At 33.7% G+C, this 24,983-nt stretch overlaps 1 protein-coding gene across 4 annotated transcripts in view; it reads right to left on the reverse strand.

Moving 5' to 3' along the window:
• The window catches only part of ATP8B (ATPase phospholipid transporting 8B), a 568,064-nt gene that overhangs the window by 374,880 nt on the left and 168,201 nt on the right, over positions 1-24,983 (reverse strand). The window contains exon 1 of one of the 4 annotated variants that reach the window (XM_081734180.1): positions 16,175-16,197. The exons of the other annotated variants lie outside the window; for them this stretch is intronic. The gene's annotated coding sequence lies outside the window, so the exon portion shown is untranslated. Of the gene's footprint in view, positions 1-16,174; positions 16,198-24,983 lie in introns of those variants that run through there. 4 annotated transcript variants of the gene reach the window in all.

Raw genomic sequence — 24,983 nt, forward strand, 5'->3', positions numbered from 1 at the left:
GTCCTTACAGTAAAAATACTGAAATGGTACTATATTTTAAAAACCAAATTCTCAATATCGATCGGTATTAGTCTCGAACACGCCACAGAAATTCCATTGTGAAGAATGTGAGCCCCACATCCGATAGGCAAAACATTTTTCTTCAACCTGCACTCTAGTTCGCTATGCACATTTCCTGTTGTTTTATTTTTTATGCTTCCAAAATTTACTGGTGCATTATCAGCTAGAAGACCGATGACCTTATTTTCCAAACAAAACTGACGTAATGTACCCATTAATACGTTCGACACAGTTTCCGAGATTTCATTTGATATGCTATGAATTTTTAGAAGACATGCTTTTACATTCAAGTGCTGTCAACGTCCAAGTTTTTACAGGAAAACAAATGCGATTTTCAATGGGAAAATGCATTAAACGTTAAATGAAATTGAAAATAGCACAAAAGAGTATAATTCGATATTTTTGGGAAGAAAAAAGAGTATAGAGTATATGAACCTCGAAAAGAGTATAATACTCTTAAAAAGAGTATGTCTGGTCACCCTAGCAAATGTAACTTTTCATTGTTGCAAAACAAGCTTTTTGTAACTGTGTAAGAATTGTATTTTGGTTTTCAATACTATTATTTCATTAATTGATGCATGCATCATTAGGCTGTACAAGAACTTGTGCAAAAATTACTAAACGTACTGTGTAAAAAAAGGAAAAAGAAGGAAAGTGCAGTTTGGAGTAAATCGGATCACTGAATTTGTAATTTGCATTAGATGTTTGTAAGAAGATTGGGGAAGTATTTAAACTACCTGTCTCTATATATATTGTTTATTTAAAAAAAAAAAAAAAAACTCTTTTATATGGTGTTGTTATGATCATAGGGGACACTGTGGCTCAGTGGTAGAGCATTCATCTCTGGTTCCAGGAATCCCTAGTTCGATCCCAGGGCAGCAATGACAAATGTGGAAAATGGAGAGAACGTGACGGTACTAACTTGTGTGTCAGCAACAGGAGTTTACATTCCACCGTTTGTTATTTTCAAGGGCAGGAGACTAAAAGTTGAATATCCCGATGGTATGCCACCAGGATCCGACGTGTGTATAACGGAATCAGGATGGATGAACGAAGAGGCTTTCATGAAATGGGTGGAACATCTCCACAAATATCTACGTCCTGGTAAAGTTATTTTAATTATGGACGGACATTGTTTGCACACATCCCTGTCTGTAGTAGACATGTGTTAAAAATGTGCTAAAGAAGTGTTATTGTTGCCACATCACACAGCACATGTTCTGCAGCCGCTTGATGTTCGTGTTTTTAAGCCATTAAAGGCATATTTCATTCAGACAATTATTGTGATCCGATTTACCCCACAACGTTGGGGTAAATCGGATCGATCTATTATCTGTTACAAAGTGAAACTATTGAGGTTAGAACTATAAAATTTAAAAACTTTTCATTATAGTCTATTAGATGAAGGTTCACTTATTATTATACCTGTACTTTTCGTTTAAATAGAAGCATATTAAACTTTCAATTTGATGTTTTCTGCAAAGGTGATCCGATTTCCCCCTACCTACCCTACTTATTAATATGATGGAAAAATCTGAGGTTGGAAACACACCAGGTGTCTGAATTGGCAAAGGTCAGGGAGCGACAGCAGATCAGGCTGTTCATTGTGGTGTGTTAGAGCAAACTCCGTATTAAGTGAGGAGCAGCAGAATGGAAGTATCGAGTGAACTGACTGTGACAGCTTAAATGGGCAACCTCTGATTTCTAAAGAGGGCAAATTGTTGGAGCTATGTAGTGTGAGCATGACCAAAGGGGCAGATGTGTTGTGTGTCGCAAAGAACAACTGTCCAATCTGATGACAACCTACAAAACTCACGTAAAACCGAGTAGTTGGAGAGGAGCAGTGATCGGATTAACGTCGATTGTGACTCTGGTGCAAGTGGAGAAGAAACTCAAGCAGCACCTTCCGCACACGCCAAGTTACATGACATGCGACATACGGAGTCGGGCTGCATGGGTGAAACGGCTGATAGGGGGCCATAAAGCTTTAGCGGGATGCCAATAGTGCAGACAGTATGCAACATGGACTAATGATGACTGGAAATGTGTGATATGGTGAGGTGAGCCATCGTTAACCATATTTGAAATCACGAGCTGTATTTAGAAGTGGCAGACTTCCAAAGAATCGGATGATCCGTAGAGTCTCCGCCCAATTGTGAAACATGGCGGCGTTCTCTGATAGTGTGGCTTGTAATATCCTTTTTTGTGTGTGGGTCCTATACTGATGCTTACCAGTCGCGTCACTGCTCCATTTTGGTGGGCCATGAGCATCTTATGGTCCAGATGTTTCCAGGTAATGACGCAATATTCTGGGATGATTCACAAAGATCAAACTGTTTCGACGTGGTTTGAGAAGCATCAGGATGAAGTTGAACATCTCCCCTGGCCAGCCAAACCTTGAACCTAAACATACTTGAACTTGTGTGATTCGTTTTGAAAATACGAATCCAGCGCACACTGTCGCCTGCATATCACGGAACCAGTGACGCCGCTACAGGGAGCAAGAAGCCGGGCACCGTCAGTGACAACTTGTGCCCCCAGATGTAATTTTGGTCAAGTAATATAAAATTATTACTTTCAGTATATAAGGAAAAGGTTGCCTCCCGAAAATGTTTTCGCTTTTCCACTTGCCCCTTTTCCCAAGAAATTAAAGCTGGCGTCCTCATTGCACGGAACTTAATGCACTACACGCGGAACAGTCCACTTGTTACCATCCATGACCTCTATAACTCCATTCAATGTCGCATTAGAGAGCTGTTCTGAGAGCGAAAGATGGTCCAATGCCATATTAATCTTGTAAGTTGCGCCTTTTAGGTATTCAGTTATAGGAATACTTGGATTCTTTAATTTACTTCTCATCTTAGTAAGTGATAGCATATTCCTTCCTACGTACGGAAACATACCTCCTTTTTTTTTGTTGTTGTTGTTGTTGTTGTTGCTGTTTCTTTTAAGGAGTTTGGTTTACCGACACTGCTCTCTGTATTTATCTCGTCGTCTGTGTCCGTCAGTATGTTACGAAGATTAAAATGTAGGAAAAACTACCAAGAACTACTTGATGGATCATCATCAATTTTGGCCAGAATGTAGAGGATCAAAAATTAGGAATCAACTCGCTGATGGACATACAGAGGATGATATTCACACTGGAAGTGACACTTCAGATTTTAACATTGATTGCTATAGAGTAAAAATAGTAATAGATAGCGAGAATTAGTTTTCTGCTACCAATTAAGTGTCCCAAAAATATACTCAATCTCTACTCTAATCTATATTAAAACCGGAAGCAGTAGAAATCTACAACCACTTCCGGTTTCAATATAAATTGAGGAAATATCACGCCATACCAGCAAATTCCTTCACATGCTATACACGTGACACTGCTGCTAGTTTTTGCTTCAGTACCAAACATCTAGAATGTTTAATATGATTGTATTTTGTATGTATATTGAAAGATTAATTCTAAGAAATTGAAGTAGCAAATAGAATTTTCTAGTCTAGAAAATCAATTATTACAGTATCACTACTACATGATGTGAAGTTTACTATTGAGTATTCATTTCTTTGTAAATTCTCTAGCATTTTGCTTGATATGGTTAAGCAGAAGCACCTCATCTTCAATACACTAAATATACTAAAGTTTTATTTTGTAGCCGGTAGTCATGTCTAAAGTGCTGTTATTTGAGGCGCCTAGTATCAAAATCTGCCACATCCATTTCGCTTAGTTTCGAGTAATCTTACAAAACGTGTAGTGAAGCTCCATATACACGCCTACGAAGTCCCATGTTTGAACTAGTTTTTTTTTTAATATGAAATATTACGCTTTTAAGCAAAATTCTCTTTCCATGGAATTCCTTTAGATCAAACATATAACAAGCGATATATAACTCAATTTCGGTAAAAGGTGGATTTGGCGGCTTTTGATACTAGGTGCCCCATTTGTTTTATGATTACTACGCGAACGAAATTTTCGGGAGTAAACTGCTTCATCTCTTTAACTATGGTGGTCAAATGTCAGCTCGCTAGTATGTTTCATCCGGCTTGTGAATAAAAATTTAAAAGCATAGGAAGAGTGCCGTTGCAATATAGTGAATCGAGACTTAACTCTAAAAGTATCTTCTTCAACCTTTTAGCTACGGCGTCTATTCTGGAAGCTAAAGCGTTGATACCCAACCTATTTTTTAGAAAAATGCAGATTTCATCATCTTACTTTCAACTGTTCGTAACTCGGATCTAACTGACCTAGACACATGAAATAGGGAACAGGATTCACAGAATAGAAGAAAGATTGTGAAAATATATGATTAACGAGATTTCAACTAACTGACATCTCAGGAGGGAATGGACAATGAAAATGAGCCCCACTGCCAAGTATAGTTTTTGGAGTACTTTGTCCTGGTCCGCAGTGGGTTATACATTGGCCATCACAGTCTTAAAGTACCTTGTAAAGAATATTTTATTATAAGAAAATTCACTTTTGAATGCGACTGTGCATATCAAACAAGTTACTTCACTCGAAATGATCAATTATGCAAGAACAAACCAATTAATTGGGTGCTACAAATCACAAACAAAAAGTCTTATTGTTGGGCAATATCGTAATTCTCGTAACGCTGAGACCGCAACGACGTACACACAGTTTTGGTTTTCTCTGCTTTATTCATACATGCATATACAGGAATCTCAACATGTGAACATTCATAGGTGAATGCACACAAATGCAAACAATTGTGTAACTACAGTATTATTTCATTTCTTACATAACCGAGCACTTCACTTTCTTGACGGTCTCTTGGCTTTATTGTCTACTTTATTAAAAAAGAAAATGAAGAAAAATGTTATATACATTATCATGCTGTCAACAATCGTATTAATTACAGAGCAATTATTATGCTTTAGATCACAAATTTTGGGCTTATGTATTGATATTGATATCACACTACACTCTATTTCACAAAATATTATTATTACCTGCAATCCAGTTTGTTAAGGTACTCCAGCTGCGAAATAAATTATTTTGAAAACAATTCAAGTATCTAGAAACCCTTCTGAGAATAGTCTTATGAAATATCTAGTTTTACGTCCAATAACCGTCCCGGTAGGCAAAAGGAGATCTATGATTAATGAAAAAGAATTACTATGAAATGGTGAAACTATGGTGCGGGAGAAAGCGGAAGATCCCGCCCCCCTCCCCCACGAAAAAAAAGATACGACGTTACCCACCACGAACTTATGGTTTTAAATCAAGCCAGGGATCCCTTGCACCATAGATGACTAACGTACTACTAAACCACCGTGCCCCCAATAACAATTCATGTATATCTGTATAGGTCACTTCAACTTAGGGTTGCCAACCCTGGAAAATAAAAAAAAAAAAACTGGCACCCCCTCAACATTTCCTATAAGTGTGCAGTTCTCTGTTGGGACCCATCTATGGGAAGGAAATGTACTACCGTGGACAAAAGTGCATCAGCACCTGTATTCTGCATATCCTTCACACATTCACTAATAAGCTTAATAGATACATTGTGCTATAAATGAGAAACTGAAATTGGCATTGATCATTTTAATGTTTTTATCAGTAACTGCTACTTTTTTTAAATTATCGAAACAGATGAACAAAAGTACATTCAACTGTAAGTGACAATTTAGAATTTGGAAAATGAAATTTATTCTTTAAACTTATACTTCAACTACAAGAAATTACTTTAAGAAGTTCTTTTTCACTCTCAATAAATGTATAAAATTCCTTACAAGTAAATTTCAAATCTTCCCTCATACAGTCCCTGCCATCTCTTTAAAATTATCTAAACTGATAAACAAAATATATTAATCGTTGACAGATGGTAAAAGGTGACACTTTTGGATTTACAGAATGAAAGTTACTTTTTACATCTATACTTCGAACTAGATACAAATTTGAAAAGAAAAACGGTCATAAAGGGGCTGATAAGAAGTTTGTACCGGTCACCGGTTTTAATCAAAATAACAGCAATATCGCCGGTGGAAAGCCGGCCAGTTGGCAACCCTACTGCAATTCAATTTATTACTTGGGGTTTCAGGTGTAGTTGCGAACCACATATTACTTAACATGAAGAGAGTAACCGAACTTCTAAATATTACTAGTACAAAGTTTAAAATGCATTATACGAAATCATGTGAACATTGTCTGGAACAGACATCAGTAAAGATAAAATAACTGAAATCTGCTTGTTTGCTTTAATTAAGAAGTATCGTAAACGGCGAAAAATGAAATCTTCCAGTTTAACGTCTCATGCCCTTCAAGCTAAGGGAGACAGATGATTACATCAAGTGAATGAATAATGAAAGAACTGGAAGGGGAATGCGGGAGGAAACAGAAATATCCCAAGAAAACCCACAGGCACGATGCTGTCCACTACAAACTTACTTGGCCTGGGATTAAACCAAGGACCTCATGGACCAGAGGTAAGTGCTCTACCACTCCTCCTATCTACTTTGATGTATGGGCCATTCCATAACGAAATCAAATCAAGGTGGCTCATATGTTTTAAATTTTCTTCAAATTTTGTAAAAATGTTGTGGTACCCAAACGTAACACACTTGTAAACTTTTATAGCTCTAACCCAAAGGAGACTCGTGTAGGAGCTATTTAAAATTTGGAGATTTTGTGCAAAAAAACACCTAAGTCCTCCATCGACTTAAAGTTCTGAAACCGCTAGATCTCTGGAGATATTGAAGCTATTTGAAAATGGTTTTCACTAAAAAAAAAAAAAATGTAGCATTTAAAACATTGTAGTAATGAACTTCTCATGTGAGGTTAAGCAAATGAATTTCACCATCAAAGAGAAAAAATAACAAAAAATAATGTCAAACGTTGGAAATTATTTCTGAAAAAGGCCCGCCTAATATCAACCTCAAATTTTAAAAATGAGTAGCTCAAATGTTCCTCTTTAACATATAAAAAAATAGGACGGTCTTTTCTGGTATGTTCAAGAAAAACAAATTATGACACAATGTAAGTTTACGGTGGATTTAGGCATTTTTTGCACGAAATCCCCAAATTTCCAATAATTGTTTCCAGTTTTCCACGCTGAAAATGTTTATAATGAGGTGATTTAGTAAATGAACTATGACAGGAATTTGAAACTCCAAGTATCATTGCTGAATGGACTCAAATTCTGTCATTAGTTCCAAAATCATGAACTAATATCAAAACGTTGTAACATTTCAGACAACCGAGTATATCGTTCGTCAAGCCCAGAGATCAGAAAGGAGCATAGTTACATATGGTTACATTTTATGCTTTCCAATTTATTCTTTTGAAGTACATTAACGATGTTTTTCTCAGATTAAACACGTTATCTACTTCAGAGATGGATCAGCAGCCCGACATAAAAACTATAAAGAAAACTTGGTCAACTTATGCCTCAACGAGTGATTTTGGGCTCACTTGTGAGTGGAGCTATTTTGCCACAAGCTACGACAAAAGTGTTTACGATGGCATAGGTAGAACGATGAAATCTTTATCTAGACATGCTAGTTTACAGAAACCACTGGATAACTGGATTGTTATTGTTGCCGAATTCTTCGAATTTTGTCAAACTACAAGCAATGTCAAACTATAACCAACTATAACCAAACGCTTCTTGTTGCTGGAATATGTCGAAGACCATCGTCCAATGCTTCAAATGAGATTGTAAAAGCTATAACGTTCCAAAAGATGCGTGAAATTCATCATTATAAACACGATTACCACCAACCTCAGAGTCCCGATTAGTATTTTTTGCTGAGATGGACTCTTTAGGCGCATCAAATTAGATTACTCGCTTTGACTTATAAGTGCATCTACATACGGAAATAAAATCCCTTTCACCTCTTCAGATGGGACAGTTAGTTCAATTTGTCTTAAATGGAAGTTATTATTTCCGATACACGATTACGTAGAAATTTCTGATAATCTTTCGCAGCTTATGTTATGCTTTGTCCTTTACTACACTTAACTTCACAAATGTAGAAACAGTGCCGCATGGATCTAGGAGACCCGGTATCTATTGTGGCCTCACCGATTGCAAGTATTGACAGAATTATCGCGCAGCAACTGGGAATTAGAAAAGTTTTAGCCAGATGGGTATTCAAACTTTTAACTCCCGACTAAAAGATGACCAGACACAACATTTCAAGTGGTTATCTTCAACTTTTCCTTGCAAACCTACGCTCGCTTCTTATTCTTCACAATAGATGAGACGTAGGTTCAGCATTGTTACCAAGTCGAGTCAAAACAAAGTCTTAAGCAGTAGAAACACCCCCTCACCCCCACCTCCACAGAAAGGCAAGTCAATGTTCTCAGCTGTAAAAGAAGATAGCTACTGCTTTTTCAGGATTCGAAAGGAATACTGATAGTAGATTAACTTCCAAAGTGACAAACGAAAATTGGGGATTATGCTAGTCTCGTACGAACACTGCGCGATCATATTCTGCAGAAGCGTCGTGCGAAAGGCATTCTTTCCTACAGAACAATTCCCCCAGCACAAGGTGGTTGACATCATGGCAGCAATTCACAATTGCGGCTTTGAATTTATTCCTCGTCCACCATTTTCACCAAAAAAAAAATCACCTGATTTATTACGTTCTGTCTTTTATATGTTTCCAAACCTCAAAAAGATGTTGGAAGATATTTCATTTTCATATCAATGCCAACGTCATATGTGCCATGAAAGACGTGGACAACCCCGATAAAACTATAACTATATATATATGAGACTGTTTAGTTTAAAAGGCACATGAACATTAATGAGCAAAGTGTTTTACATTGTCAGGGAACTATGTTGACAAGTACCACTCCACTTTCGTAACTCTCAGCAGCTCGTTTTATAGTTAAGCTGATAGCTTTTATAACAATCCTAGTATGAATTTACCATCTCTCTTCTCCAAGTCTGATACTATTTGTATTTACGGTACCTTGAAGAGATGTGAAAGTATCGAGCTCTTTATCTTCGGCCTATACTGCTTATTACCTTCGGCAGGAATATTATATATTCTAGAACCAACTTCAATGATATCACGGCATAGTAATTACATATCCAGAATTATCTACTAACAAAAAACTAAAGAAATATAGCTAGCCAAAACTTGAATGAAAACTGAAGACAGTTCGTTTAAATTACTACTGAAGTTGTTTTCAGATTTAGCCTATTATCTATAAGTGTTGACATCCGAATAAGTACAGTCACTATCGAACTTCGTATCTTTATAAGCAACAAACTCTTAGAAAACTAAAACATTGTGCGTCATTCTAAGTATGACTGTACTATCCAACAGTATTTAAAATACATATCTTATCTGTATTTCGAAAGAATGTTTATGTCAATTCAGCTTCAACCAGATATTTAAAGGAAACTGTTATTATTTGAGTTACGAACTGTTGTTTCAAATCTTTCTAGGGAAGAATTACTGAACCAATACTATTACGAACCGCCACTTCACTTAAAACAACAACAACAACAACAAAATCTAATTTCTTCAATGTGTAAGATCACATTCTGTTTATTCTGATTCTACTACTTATAGCAAGTAGTATCTACTAGAAGTAGTATATAGTTTCCTTTTGCATCTTTACAATTTTGCAATACAAGCTCTGTTTATACAGTATCAATTTTATTAATTAACAGTTTGTACAGACATGATTATTTATCAATATACCGTCATTATATCTTACAAAAACAAATAAATAAAAACTGATAATATCACTTATAATTTATTAAACTAAACATGAATACACTGGCAAATTCAATGGACTAGAACAGGTGAATAGGTAATACTGTCTTTCGTGGTACCAAGGCAGTACTGTAAACTATCAGTATAATTATAGTGACATGATTGTGAAATAACTGTGTAAACTTTTAAATTACTTCGCCAGATTCAATTATTTATTAAATTGCGGCTATGTTCTACAGAGTCATGAACTCTCTTTAAAATCATCGAAACAAAACTTTTATTAATGTTCTATATTGCAAAACAGTTTGAATAAGCATGTATTTGTTGTTTGTCACTTTCGAAATTGTCAATAAACACAACTAGTTTCCTTCTTGCCTTTCCGCATACTTTTCCGCACAGCTTAATACTTCCCCATTCATTAAACTTCAGACTCATCACTTTGCAGCCAGGCAAAACTACGGAGAACACATCGACAAAGGGTATTCGCCACGAAGTTTAGGAAGGTGCAGGATCATCGGAGGCAAGCAGATTCCACCATTGAAAGCCAACCGACTCCATGTTCCAAGAATACCATTCTGCCAATTTATCGCCGCAAATACATCTTGAGTTTAATATCAAAATAGTGGCATGAAAGTGTACAAGAATATCATCGCAGAAACGTATCGCAGAGAGAATTCGACACCCCTAGCAGTCCGGCAGAATTAACTTCCAGTTATCGGCTGACTCCAGTACATCCAGGTTCCTCCAGGGAAAATCTTTTATCATTCAAATGACCAGGACAACACCAGTCATAAAGGAATGTTAGGCTAGTGCTCTTCCTTTATTTCTTAATTATATACTTTCTCTCTCTCTCACCTATTCCCAAACTAGTCATTTTTTAAAATTGAAACATTTGAATTTCATTTAAATTCAACCATAATTTTACAGTTAAGTACCGTGTTGTGCATCAGTTTCATCCCCATTTTGTTGCGTTCATTTAATAAGTATTCTGAGTTACAACTGATGGCACAGTACCGGCACAGTACAAAAGGGGCTCAGACCCATCACGCTAAAAGTCCGCAAAACCACACAGAATAAAATGACATTTTAAGTAAATTTCAATTCTCTCTAACAAAGGGATTTTAAAATATAAATTTGATTCTATTTCATTTTAGAGCTAAAACTTGACTCTAGAGCTAACAAAAAAATTATAAAATCTTCTTTCTATAACATTCAAACGACTTTTACAATGTGCTAAAATATGAATTTCCATTCTCGCAAAAATGCTAAAAGGAAATAATCTTGTGGTAATATAAAAGCGGGCGTAAGAATTCTTGATTTTAAAAAAATGGTAGATAAAATTGTAATACTGCCTTTTTAAGATCGGAGAGAAACAGTCTGGAATTTATTTATTTCTTATAGAGGTTCTTGCGTCTCAACAATTTTTTCTGGGAAATATCGCAGGACTACTATATGTGTTCATGTATAGACTGTATTTATTTACCCAAACTCGACTAAGAGAGCTTAATTAGAGCATTCTATAATGTTTTCATGAGCTCTTTGACATCACATGAAAGCTTTCTCTTAACGAGATCAATGCAACTCCATGAATGCACGACTGTTCCGTTATGCTCCAGAAAATTCAAACGTGTGGTAACTGACCGCACATTGCAAGTCCTGAATGCAACCATTTTGCCACTGAATATCAGCAGATAATTTGCCTTACTTCTACACCACAACGAAAACAGAGTTTTGACTTGCTTACACACATGGCTTCGATACGGAAGAGGGAAAATGCATTGCTTTTAACTGGCTTTAAAACTATAAAAGGAATACGGACAAATATTTAAGATATTGATTTGCTAATCAACTACACGTATGTTTATACTTGTCAAAACTGCCTTTTCGTTAACATTTTAGATAAATCTCTTTTACGTAAGAGAAGTATTAAATTATAAATCAATAGATAAGGTTCTTCAACATGATAATTACAAGAAAGAGTCGTAAGTCTTGCAATATACTGGTGCACAAGATGCCTGTATTCATTACACTACAATGAAATACTGTATGGTTAACATTCATAGTATAGCCCCTCGTGCTGGACTATCTGCAATCACCTTCTCGCCAGTTTTTCGATTCCACGTCAGTACCACGTCTTGTCCTTACGAGGCAAATAAGTCAGTCACTGCAGTTTCCACCTCCTGTTGGTTGCTGAAGTATCGTTATTTCAGGAAAAGCGTCATGAACCGAAACAATGGTAATCCGAAGGGAAAAGGTCAAAAATATAAGTCGGGTGTTGCATCAGTTGGATGACGTCAAGTTTCTGAATGTTTTATTGCGTTTTTCGAGCCAAGTGTGATTTACTTTCTTCTGTTGCAGCGGGGAGCGCTTTCGGTTCACTAATACAGGATATTTTTGGTATAGTGCAACTGTTCGGGATAAAGATCGGTATTGATAGTACGACCGTTTCGAACGAATTCGAAGTGAATTACCTCCTCTTAGTTCCATCACACATGCTCGAAACTGTCCTGTTTGAGAATCGATTCTGAAAGCTGGCCCTTGGTCAGTAGTGATGATTTAGTATGGTAAACATAAAAGAGATGCCGCGCCTTGATAAGAGATAGTTTATCAACTGTTTAACTATGGATAAGGGGACTATCGAAGGAGATGATGAAATAGGGTTAGGTTTTTTTTTTTCCTGGAGATAGATGACGAAAGGAAAGGTTGAATGACCACTACGAAGGTCACAGTGAATGGTCCCTGGAAATGGCCCCTGGTTTGCAGGACCACAATGGATGACCCCTGAAGACTGCCCCCATGCAGGACCCATAGCCCCTATGCAGGACCCATGGCCCCTACGCTTCAATAGAAGCTAACTTAAAAAGATGTGCGAATGTTTCGTATGGCAAGCCATACTCCTTGCTAAAAAAAGTGTGAGAAGATAAAAGGAAATGGTCCCTGCTTGCAGGGACAGTGAATGACAGCAGGCCCCATGGCCCCTGGAAATGACCCCAACCCATGGCCCCTGTGCAGGACCTACACGAACAGTATGTGAGCATATATAATTGATTAGAAGCTACATGCTAAAAAGGTGGGAGTAGATAAAAGGAAATGGTCCCTGGTTTCCAGGACCCATGGCCCCTGGAAATGGCCCCCATACAGGACCACTGTGGATGACCCTAGGCCCCTACGCTTCAATAGAAGCTACCTATTAAAAAGATGTGAGATTATTTTTATTGTTTTGTATGGCAAGCCATACTCCTTGCTAAAAAGGTGGGAGCAGATAAAAGGAAATGGTTCCCTTCCCTGCTTGCAGGGACAGTGAATGACCCCAGGACCCAAGATTGCCCCTATGCAGGACCCACACGAACAGTATGTGAGCATATATAATTCATTAGAAGCTACCTGTTAAAAAGATGTGAGCATCCCTCGACTTGAACAACGTGAAAAGTTAAAAATAAGCCCCTCCCCCTCCTACAAGTATACTATGAAAAGGGTAATATTTATTATAGCATTTTTCTTACTTATGAGCTGAAGACTGAGTGGCACAGACGTCCTTCCTTGAGAGCCGTTGAAATTGAAATGAACGAGAGAAAATTCGTTTGGCGTGGCTTTAGTGACGTCAAGGTTAACTTTGTACCGTATCAGAATGATAAAAGTGATTATAGACTTTACTTATTTACATGAATCACAGATTACTGGCAATCATCTACAAACAATTGTATGATTTGAACTTAATGAGAACTTTGAATAAGAATCACGTGCAAGGTTAAAAACCTTTATTATTGACAAGCATGAGTGATATCTAACAGAGTTAATCATAGATGGATCACGAGTTTATGTGTCTAAGTTTAAATAATATTGACGATAGAGAAACCGATAATCACGAGAACTGATGGGTTATTGAACGCTTGCTTGCAATCATCTACAAACATTTGTATGATTTGAACTTAATCAGAACTTTGAATAACAATCACGTGCAAGGTTAAAAACCTTTATTATTGACAACCATGAGTGATATCTAACAGTTAATCACAGATGGATCACGAGTTTATGTGTGTAAGTTTAAATGATATTGACGATAGAGAAACCGATAATCACGAGAACTGCTGGGTTATTGAACGCTTGCCCTATTACAAACTGAACTTGTATTTGTAAATATATATATAAACAATTTGGAAACGTTATTACTTAGAGATAACCAGAGAACGTTGAAAATATTTATTTTGTTATTAGAAGTTAATACTAAAAAATAAAATAAACTGCAACTTTAGAGATTAATATTTTGAACTGAACAATTATTATTATTATTATTATTATTATTGTATGGATTTAATGTCCACGGTGAGAACATTGAGCATGCACCACTTATATGCAATAAAGCATATGGACTTATGGGTAAAAAAATGGTTCCGCCTATACTAAATAAAGTACTTATATAAAAATTCCTTTGCTCCCTTTTTCTATATATTATAATTGTTGCTACTGATAGTGTTTTTTATAGTAATTAATTGTGTGATTTTACGTGTGTGTGTGTGTGTGTGTGTGCGATTTTTAAAAAGTTTGGACGACCAGCGAAAATTGTAAGTTATTATTGTAGTTGATATATATATTCACACATATTCACTGACGCGCCTTTTGTACATTAATATTTAAACCTAGGGCTAACGAACAAATGTAAAATTGTAATTCACTTTAAAAGTATAACACATAATCGTTAACGTGCCACTACAGGCATTTACATTGAAACGTGAGAAAAAAAAGTGATTATTTGTAAAATATTTTTTTAACATTAATGCCACGCGTTTGTTTAAAATGCTATTTATGTTGCGCGCTTACACAAAAGATTTATTTTTTAATTATAGCAAACATTTACGGAAATAATTTTAAAATACCATTTCCCCTAACACATATTGGTCACGCCTTTGTTATAATTGCACTTACGCGAAAGCGAAATAAAAATTACTGTGTTCACCTAGCACATGTTGGTTGTACTTTTTAAAATTGCACTTACGCGAAAGCGAAATAAAAATCAGTGTGTGCACCTAGCACAAGCTGTTTGCACTTTTTAAAATTGCACGTACGCGAATATAAAATAAAAATTACTGTGTGCACCTAGCACATACTGGTTGCACTTTTTAAAATTGCACGTACGCGAACATAAAATAAAAATTACTGTGTGCACCTAGCACATATTGGTTGTACTTTTTACAATTGCACTAACGCGAAAGCGAAATAAAAATTATTCTGTTCACCTAACACATACTGGTTGTACTTTTTAAAATTGCACGTACCCTAATACAGATATTTAACCCAAGGCGAACACCAACTTACATTTGAGAACGCATTATAAAATAGTTCGTGTTATATAACTTTTGCGGACAAATTAGTTGCATGGCACAAAATTTAAATTGCCTATTTATTATTAAGCTAAGGTAAGATGGCTATACTCGCTAACGCGCCTTAGTGGAAAACAACATTTTTTTTTTACTAAGCTATTGTAACGTAACCGTCGCTAACGCGCCTTTACTTGAAAACCATATAGTTCCTTAATAAACTAACCTAAGCTGGTGATACCTGCTAACGCCACCTATGGTATCGTGAACGTTGGTAACGCGCCTTTATTTTAATGGAGCATTATTTACTTTTGATAATAATGTATAAAATAATTATTATTTTAACTTGTTGCTACGCGTTTGCTAATACTGAATAATTGCTTGGAAATGCACACCGGCTCTGCCCTACCCTGAACCACTTGTTTGCGCGTATGTTTTGCCCTGCCCTAAACCACTTGGTTGCGCGTATGCTTTTTTATATAGAATAAGCGACACTGCTATGTATATACCATGAACTTAATTGTGGAAATAACAAATGTATACCCGTTTTGCACGGCCCCGCCTACATAAATGCACGCACGCACGTTTTTTTTCACGAATGTACTTTTTACTGCTACATGTTTAAAACTAATAAATATACGTATGCTTCCGTATAAATGCACGCACGCATGGACACCAATTGCCACGCTTTTAATTTTATTTAATGTAATTATTGTACGAATGCTTCCGTATAAATACACGTACGTTTTTCCACACGTACACCGACTGCTACGGCTTAAAATTAATAAATATACGTATGCTTCCGTATAAATGCACGCACGCATGGACACTAATTGTTACGCTTTTAAAATTAATCACTGCTATATTTTTATGCATCTACAATAACAAATACTAAATATAATTGATTTTACAACACGGAAAACAACATTAGCTTGCGATCGGCTAACATTCACATGGGTGTAGGCCACCATCATTTGCTTAACGCACATAAGAACAAATATATTTTCATAAGTATTTATAAAATAAATGTAGAAAAAACATTATCAATTTGAAATATTTCTAGTACATACTAAATAATTTAATGCTAAAAATGATATTAAACTTACCTTTATATATAATCTTCTTTAATTACATCTCGAATCCACTTCTCAACTTTACGTATTCTAATAAACGCGTGGACAGGAAGTGACTCAACTTCCTGTAGCAGTGTTGGTAAATCTTAATACTTTGTGTTTAGTTAGTGAATGGTAATGGAAGATTTTTGATTTAAAGAGATTAATAAATAAGAAATTATTATGAAATGGGGAATTGTTTTTGGTATACTTTATTTACAAGTGCGGAAAAAGTATATGTATTGCCTAGTTTGTAAAATAAAAATAAATGAAAATGCTTTAGGTCAATTTGTATTGTAGCCTGTAGGAATATGAGCCGATTCACTACCCTTTATGATATTTAGACTGCAAAACACAGATTATAATGTAGCACATTTGCTTATTTTATGGATTTTGCGATGGATTATATACGCAAACTAGAATGCGAAGACAATTTAGTAAGACATATTGTGTTAGTAACAGACAACTTACTAAGACACATTGTATTAGTCAAAGACTATGCAGTAAGACACAATGTGTTAATGAAAGACTATTTAGGTGGTAATCAGGGGTTAGTTACGGAAGACTAAAGATAATCAAGGGGTAGCTACGGAATACTAAAGATGGTCAGCGACTATTTAGGGGCTAATTAGGGTATACTAAAGATAATCAAGGGGGAATACTAAAGATGGTCAGCGACTATTTAGGGGATATTCAAAGGCTAGTTAGCCCATAGTAAGGATAATCATGGAATAATCAGGGGATATTAAGAATGCTTAAAGGGTAGGTAGCCCATAGTAAGAATATTAAAGGAATAATCAGGGGATATTAAGAATGCTTAAAGGGTAGGTAGCCCATAGTAAGAATATTTAAGGACTATTAGGGGATAATTAAAGGGTAGTTAGCCCTTACTAAAGATATTTAAGGACTATTAGGGGATACTTAAAGGGTAGCTAGCCCATACTAAGGATATTTAAGGAATATTCAGGGGATATTAAAGGAATATTTATGGTATATTGAAGGACTATTTAGGGGAAAGCTTAATTATAGAGTGCGGAATGAGGACTTTTTTTTTGCAATACTTAGTTTGAGAATGAATATTGCGGTGGGGCGCAGTACAGAATGAGGGCCTTTTGTTTTGGTATATATAGTTTGAGAATGAATATTGCTGTAGGCTGCAGTACAGAATGAGGGCCCTTTTTTTGCGATACTTAGTTTCAGAATAAATATTACGGTGGGGCGCAGTACAGAATGAGGACCTTTTCTATTGGTATATTTAGTTGAGAATGAATATTGTTGTAGGCAGCAGTACAGAATGAGGCCCATTTGTTTTGCGATACTTAGTTTCAGAATAAATATTACGGTGGGGCGCAGTACAGAATGAGGACCTTTTTTAATGGTATATTTAGTTTGAGAATGAATATTGCTGTAGGCTGCAGTACAGAATGAGGTCCATTTGTTTTGGTATATTTAGTTTAAGTATAAATTTTGCGATTGGCCGCAGTACAGAATGAGACCCTTTTTTTTGTGGTATATATAGTTTTAGAATAAATTTTGTGCTGGGCTGCAGTACAGAATGAGGGCTTTTTCTTTTGGTATATATAGTTACAGAATAAATTTTGTGGTGGGTTGCAGTACAGAATGAGAGCCTTTTTTTTGTATACTTAGATTGAGAATAAATTTTGTGATGGGGCAGAATGTTTTTTAGCTTATTTTAGAATTGGAATAAGGCAACATACAGGTATACTGTTAACGCAAATGTGTATAAAATGGGCTTTAGGATATTTTAGGATTGGGATAAGCCTACATAGATGTGTACTGTCAACGCAAATACGTATAGAATGGGCTTTAGGATATTTTAGGATTGGAATAAGCCTACATAGATATGTACTGTTATTGGAAACACGTATAGAATGTACCTTACGATATTTTAGGATTGGAATAAGGCTACATAGATATGTACTGTTAATGCAAAGGGATATAGAATGGGAATTGGAAAAAATGGGCAGAGACCTCTTATTTTATGATTTCGTTTGCAGACGACTTAATACTATACTGAATGCTTTTGAGTCAAACCGCTAAGTGGCATTACTTAACATATGATTTTGTGAAAACATGGGTGAACTTGTTGAATATATGTATATATATATATATATATTAACATAATATTTTATTTGGCATTATTTTGTATGTCCAGCCATATTTGATTATTGTACTAAAGACGTAATCTTGTTCTTATACATCTATTACCGAAGAACTTAAAACATGAACTGAGCTTTTGCGCGCTTTGGAAATTCGGATGAACTGACCTTTGTATGATTAGATAAACTTGTTGAACGACGAAACATCATATGACGATGTGTAATTTTGACCGTTGATACATGACTAAACATCATGTGACTATGCCTGAAGAACTAATTTTGACCGTTGATACATGACTAAACATTATGTGATAAGTAATTTGGGCTACAACAGTATGATTAAGTAACATGTGATTGATAACTAACCACGTTTGATTATGCATAAGGTGAACACGTGATGGGATGTTCACCAACAGATGAATAAGCATTATATGACACTACCAGGGAACGCTATGATAAGATATTATAAAAGAAACTGTTAACGTAGCACGAAATAAGATAGATAGGGTATTGAACTTATATGATTAAAGATCCTTGTTATTAATTAAGATTGGCAGAGCGTTAAATACACAAGCGAGAGATTACCAATGATAAATAAAACTGAATTTTTTATTATTATAGATGTTTTGAACTTTGAAAACTTGTTGTTTTCGAAATAATATTTGTTTTAATAGGTCGGTTTAAAATATCATGTGGTTTGACTACAACATGATAGCATATTGTTTACGTGTTTTCCGTATATCATGTGCTTATGATCAAGGGTTGTTTTTGAAATTATATTTGAAAAAATATAATGATCATGTGATATGACGTTGGTGATAAAATGTTTCCTTATATACTGGGGTTTGAAGAGAAGTTGTTCATAGAGGCATTAACGCTGTAGAGTCGATTAAGAGTTAAGTAGAGAGGCAGATTTGAGATGGATTCTAATATTGAACCGGCAATGAAGAAGTTTAAGTCTTTAGACTATTTTTCTGAAATTTTTATAGACACTCCGGAATCTCCAGAAATAATTATTGAGGAAGAGATTATTCATCTTAGACATGAACCGGTTTTAATTCCAACATCACCAGTGGGATCACCTTCATTATTGAGAGCATCAAATACTGGACCATTGTTTGGTACAACATTAAAAGTACCAACAATGAAATGGACGCTGGATGTTGAGAAAGAAGAAGAAGCAAGACAATTACCACTACCAGCGATATATGTGGAGAATGAGGAAGCAAGACCCCCATCACCGGATTTATTTATTGAAGAGGAAGAAGAAGGAAGAACAGCAGCACAACCACCATTGATATATGTGGAGGAGGAGGAGGAAGAAGGAAGAACACCACCACAACTACCATTGATATATGTGAATGAGGAAGAAGCAACACCATCACAACCACCATTGATATATGTGGAGGATGAGGAAGCAAGAACCCCATCACCAGATTTATTTATTGAAGAGGATGAAGAAGCAAGGTTTCCATCATTATATGTGGATGCGGAGGAAGCAAGACCACCATTGACAAGTTTATTCATTGAAGAGGAGGAAGAAGCAAGACCACCAATGTCACATGTAAAGGATGAAGAAGAAGTAAGGCCCCCATCGCCAGACTTATTTAGTGAGGTGGAAGAAGAGGAAATTCTTCGTTTATTTGAGGAATTGGACGAATGTAAACCTGATACACCAATTGCAAGTGTTACACCACAAAAGGAACCAATGGATTTATCAGTGCGACGAAAAGAAAAGTGTGAGTGCGGTTTTGATATTGTGGACAAAAACTGTGTACATAAAAGTATTTTAAATTGGAAACCTGAAAATGTATTATTGTGTCAAGGCTGCAAGTTTATTTATTACAATCAGCTTGGGCATCATTGTTTGCTGGCTAACCAACTGTCATTAGAGGCGGAAGCATGGCTTATTATGGCAAATGAAAATGTAAGAAACGACGTTTATATTATTTATTTGATGTCACATGCTAATATGTATGTTAATGAACAATTGTTTAAGAAACAATATAATGAATTATTGCAAAATCCGAATTATATTGAGGAATTACCCAATATATTATTAGAGAAAGACAGAAATGTAACATTTAAAGCATGATTTTTGTATATATATATATTTTGTTTTGTACATATATTATTTCTTTGTATTACTATTTTGCTTGTATATATTTTTTTGTTAGTGAAATAAATATTTAACCAAAATTTTATTTTTGATTTTTATTTATTATTAAAGACTTTTCCTGAATATTAATAAAAATAGGTAATATACTATTATTGGATATAAGAATTGGTATTTACAATGAGCTTTAATGCAAAGAAACTTATTTTTCAAATATACAACTTGTAAATTATAAAAAGTTATACGTTAATTAGAAATGCAATATGAAAACTGTAGAAACTTTTTCATATACATATGGTATAAAAGTTGGAAAAAACAAAATGAAAATGAAAATGAAAATACAAGTTTAAAAACAAAATGCAAAATAAAAATAAAAATACAAGTTTAAAAACTAAATGCAAAAAAAACGCAAACTAAAAAAAAAGTTTTCTTACATGCACGCGTTATAAAATGCACAAGTAAATTTTATGACATGTGAATTTTGTATTGTTATATGAACATGTTAAAGTTTTTTTTTTACTTGCATGAATTAATTTTACAGAATACTTTAAGTATAATAATATTGTAAAACGCATTTACACAAAACAAAAACACAGTTAAGGAAATAATAATAAAAAATGAAATCAAGTAATATACACTGATAAAATTTTATTCACAATAAGATATACACACAAATACATTTGTATTTTTTAATAATGTTAACATTCTTTGATACATTGTTTAATACATTCAAGATTTATATTAGTATATGCACAATTACATATTGGACAGTTTTCCAGTAATTTATACACACTTTTATTATTATTTACTAATTGATTAACAGAAGAGTTTCCATTACAACTTTTTAAAATGCGGATTATATAGTAAATCTTTTTGTAAAAATAATTTGGTAATTAATTCAATGTTGTCTTTGTTTAATAACATGTTATATAATGTACATGTAAATTCCCAATCATCAATTTCAGTATCAGAATGCACTCTTGCAAATTGTTCATATAATTCATCAAAAGTTTGTGCGCTTACCATTGTACGCCATGCGTTATAGCATAACATATTATAGTCCGAAGTAATACAATCGTGTTCTTCTATTTTGCTTCTGTTTTGAAAACATCCGTAACACAAAAGTTCTCGATGTGGTTTCCAACGTGCAATACACATTAACACACAGTGTTCTTTTATAGAAAAAGAAGAACAATGATATTCGCATTCTTCGTATCTATTTAGGAAAATACAACGATGTTTACAATAACGATTCTTGAAACACATTTTTGTCCTTTTCCAGATATACTTCTCTTAAATCAAAAATATGATAATCATTCAATGTAATTTCTTGATATGAATAGTTAAATTTGTTTATAAGATTTAGAATATTGTTGGTATTTATATATTTTACATGAATTTTCAAATATTGTTTTAATATTTGATCACGTGATGATTTTTTAATTAGGAAATTCCACACAACAGTATTTAATTCCTCATTGGTTTTAGTTAAACATTTATGCACAGTTTTATTTTTACTACGATTTGCACAACCTTCACAAAGTAAAGGTTCAGAAAGTTTATAATTTTCTAGTAATTGTTTTACATAAATTTCACTTACGTTATTAGTAGTACAATTACACTTTAATTCGTTGAATATAAGATTATCATTAGAAATTATATCTTGACTTGTTACTTCCTCTTGAAATGGTATTTCACTTGATTCTCTGAAACTTCTTCTATACACTTGTTCGGGTATTGGCTCCTGTGTTGGAAATATTATGCGACATGTATCATTTTCTTCAGGAATTTCAGGATCATTTGAATTAACAAGTATAATTTTTTTGTTTTTCAAGTTGAAACTGTTTTTCACGTGGTGAAATATACTTAGAGTCTACAGTATTACTTTTGGATAATAAAAAATTAGTTTGAATTTCACCTTTTTGTTTTTATTATGAGAAGTTGAAAATGGTTTTATATGTAGTGATGTATTTCTTTTTTGTTTTGCACTAGCGGAAACAGACAGCCTTTGACTGTACATCTTATCACGGTAGAATCCGCTTTATATTAGTATAAGCCATGACCTCATTTATAATCACAAACCTGCGCAGAAGATTGAGCATAAGCCTTTTTACATAAGATTTCCGAGGAAATCTAGAAAAAGAAGCATATGCTCAATCTTCTGCGCAGGTTTGTGATTATAAATGAGGTCATGGCTTATACTAATATAAAGCGGATTCTACCGTGATAAGATGTACAGTCAAAGGCTGTCTGTTTCCGCTAGTGCAAAACAAAAAAGAAATACATCACTACATATAAAACCATTTTCAACTTCTCATAATAAAAACAAAAAGGTGAAATTCAAACTAATTTTTTATTATCCAAAAGTAATACTGTAGACTCTAAGTATATTTCACCACGTGAAAAACAGTTTCAACTTGAAAAACAAAAAAATTATACTTGTTAATTCAAATGATCCTGAAATTCCTGAAGAAAATGATACATGTCGCATAATATTTCCAACACAGGAGCCAATACCCGAACAAGTGTATAGAAGAAGTTTCAGAGAATCAAGTGAAATACCATTTCAAGAGGAAGTAACAAGTCAAGATATAATTTCTAATGATAATCTTATATTCAACGAATTAAAGTGTAATTGTACTACTAATAACGTAAGTGAAATTTATGTAAAACAATTACTAGAAAATTATAAACTTTCTGAACCTTTACTTTGTGAAGGTTGTGCAAATCGTAGTAAAAATAAAACTGTGCATAAATGTTTAACTAAAACCAATGAGGAATTAAATACTGTTGTGTGGAATTTCCTAATTAAAAAATCATCACGTGATCAAATATTAAAACAATATTTGAAAATTCATGTAAAATATATAAATACCAACAATATTCTAAATCTTATAAACAAATTTAACTATTCATATCAAGAAATTACATTGAATGATTATCATATTTTTGATTTAAGAGAAGTATATCTGGAAAAGGACAAAAATGTGTTTCAAGAATCGTTATTGTAAACATCGTTGTATTTTCCTAAATAGATACGAAGAATGCGAATATCATTGTTCTTCTTTTTCTATAAAAGAACACTGTGTGTTAATGTGTATTGCACGTTGGAAACCACATCGAGAACTTTTGTGTTACGGATGTTTTCAAAACAGAAGCAAAATAGAAGAACACGATTGTATTACTTCGGACTATAATATGTTATGCTATAACGCATGGCGTACAATGGTAAGCGCACAAACTTTTGATGAATTATATGAACAATTTGCAAGAGTGCATTCTGATACTGAAATTGATGATTGGGAATTTACATGTACATTATATAACATGTTATTAAACAAAGACAACATTGAATTAATTACCAAATTATTTTTACAAAAAGATTTACTATATAATCCGCATTTTAAAAAGTTGTAATGGAAACTCTTCTGTTAATCAATTAGTAAATAATAATAAAAGTGTGTATAAATTACTGGAAAACTGTCCAATATGTAATTGTGCATATACTAATATAAATCTTGAATGTATTAAACAATGTATCAAAGAATGTTAACATTATTAAAAAATACAAATGTATTTGTGTGTATATCTTATTGTGAATAAAATTTTATCAGTGTATATTACTTGATTTCATTTTTTATTATTATTTCCTTAACTGTGTTTTTGTTTTGTGTAAATGCGTTTTACAATATTATTATACTTAAAGTATTCTGTAAAATTAATTCATGCAAGTAAAAAAAAAAACTTTAACATGTTCATATAACAATACAAAATTCACATGTCATAAAATTTACTTGTGCATTTTATAACGCGTGCATGTAAGAAAACTTTTTTTTTAGTTTGCGTTTTTTTTTGCATTTAGTTTTTAAACTTGTATTTTTATTTTTATTTTGCATTTTGTTTTAAACTTGTATTTTCATTTTCATTTTCATTTTGTTTTTTCCAACTTTTATACCATATGTATATGAAAAAGTTTCTACAGTTTTCATATTGCATTTCTAATTAACGTATAACTTTTTATAATTTACAAGTTGTATATTTGAAAAATAAGTTTCTTTGCATTAAAGCTCATTGTAAATACCAATTCTTATATCCAATAATAGTATATTACCTATTTTTATTAATATTCAGGAAAAGTCTTTAATAATAAATAAAAATCAAAAATAAAATTTTGGTTAAATATTTATTTCACTAACAAAAAAATATATACAAGCAAAATAGTAATACAAAGAAATAATATATGTACAAAACAAAATATATATATATACAAAAATCATGCTTTAAATGTTACATTTCTGTCTTTCTCTAATAATATATTGGGTAATTCCTCAATATAATTCGGATTTTGCAATAATTCATTATATTGTTTCTTAAACAATTGTTCATTAACATACATATTAGCATGTGACATCAAATAAATAATATAAACGTCGTTTCTTACATTTTCATTTGCCATAATAAGCCATGCTTCCGCCTCTAATGACAGTTGGTTAGCCAGCAAACAATGATGCCCAAGCTGATTGTAATAAATAAACTTGCAGCCTTGACACAATAATACATTTTCAGG

Source organism: Thermobia domestica, chromosome 12, assembly GCF_964235325.1.
Source record: "Thermobia domestica chromosome 12, izTheDome1.hap1.1, whole genome shotgun sequence".
NCBI classification, from domain to species: domain Eukaryota; kingdom Metazoa; phylum Arthropoda; class Insecta; order Zygentoma; family Lepismatidae; genus Thermobia; species Thermobia domestica.